At 32.9% G+C, this 1,060-nt stretch overlaps 1 protein-coding gene across 1 annotated transcript in view; it reads left to right on the top strand.

The window, feature by feature from the left end:
• The window catches only part of LOC106878833 (uncharacterized), a 23,331-nt gene that overhangs the window by 16,022 nt on the left and 6,249 nt on the right, over positions 1–1,060 (top strand). The gene's annotated exons all lie outside the window — the stretch shown is intronic.

Below are 1,060 nucleotides of genomic sequence, written 5' to 3'. Positions count from 1 at the left end.
TATACGATGGGTTTCTTTCAGTTTCTGTCTACCAAATCCACTCACAAGGCTTTGGTCGGCCCGAGGCTATAGTTGAAAGACACTTGCCCAATGTGCCATACAGTGGGACTGAACCCGGCGCCATGTGGTTGGTAAGCAAGCTACTTACCACACAGCCACTCCTACTCCTACGTTATATTTTTTGTTTTCTTTTTTTTTCTTTTTCTTCATTATTTAAAAAAAATTGGTTACTTTTTGCTCCAGCTACAAACCATTTCTATTGTTTAGAATTATTGCCTTGAGTTTGCTTCTAACAGACAGTACAATGGAGCCTCGATAACCAAATGGAATTTCCTTATTTTTCAAATGTAAGATTGTTTTTGTATGTGAAGCTCATGAACTGTGTATTGGCCACATACTTGGGTACATGGTTGGTTTTGAGCTTAATCTAGTGTCTGTATATCTGAGGTGATTTAATCTATTGTTATTATGTATTTAAACTAAATCCAGTATCACTGTATATTTGAAGTGACTTAATCCAGTGTCTGTATTTGAGCTGACTTAATCCAATATTGTGTATATTTGAAGTGACTTAATCCTGTATTACTTGATCCAGTGTCGCTGTATACAGTATATTTGACTTAATCCAGTGTTTTTGTATATTGATCCAGTGTCACTGTATATATATATATATATATATATATATATATATATAACCCATGCTAGCATGGAAAGCGGACGTTAAACGATGATGATGATGATGATGATATATATATATATATATATACTTTTCGTAATGAGATAAAAAACCAATACTGTGTATATTTTAGAACATTTATAAATAGGTCTTACACCTGTTTCCAGGATATTTATTATATCCCTTCATTGGAGACGGTGTGAGAAGATGGTTAAGCAATAGTTAATTTAGATGAGATACGAAATAGAGAGTGAATTGGAGGAACGAAAATAGATGTGAGATATGCAGGGATATTGTATCTTCAGTTCCATTATTTAGGCAGAATGGTATACATATAAGATTCCAATACCTTATGAGTAAAATTCAATAGTCTTTAAAATTATA

Source organism: Octopus bimaculoides, chromosome 25 (genome assembly GCF_001194135.2).
Source record: "Octopus bimaculoides isolate UCB-OBI-ISO-001 chromosome 25, ASM119413v2, whole genome shotgun sequence".
NCBI classification, from domain to species: domain Eukaryota; kingdom Metazoa; phylum Mollusca; class Cephalopoda; order Octopoda; family Octopodidae; genus Octopus; species Octopus bimaculoides.
Note: the sequence above shows the minus strand (reverse complement) of the source record. Positions and strands in the feature narration are given on the sequence as shown.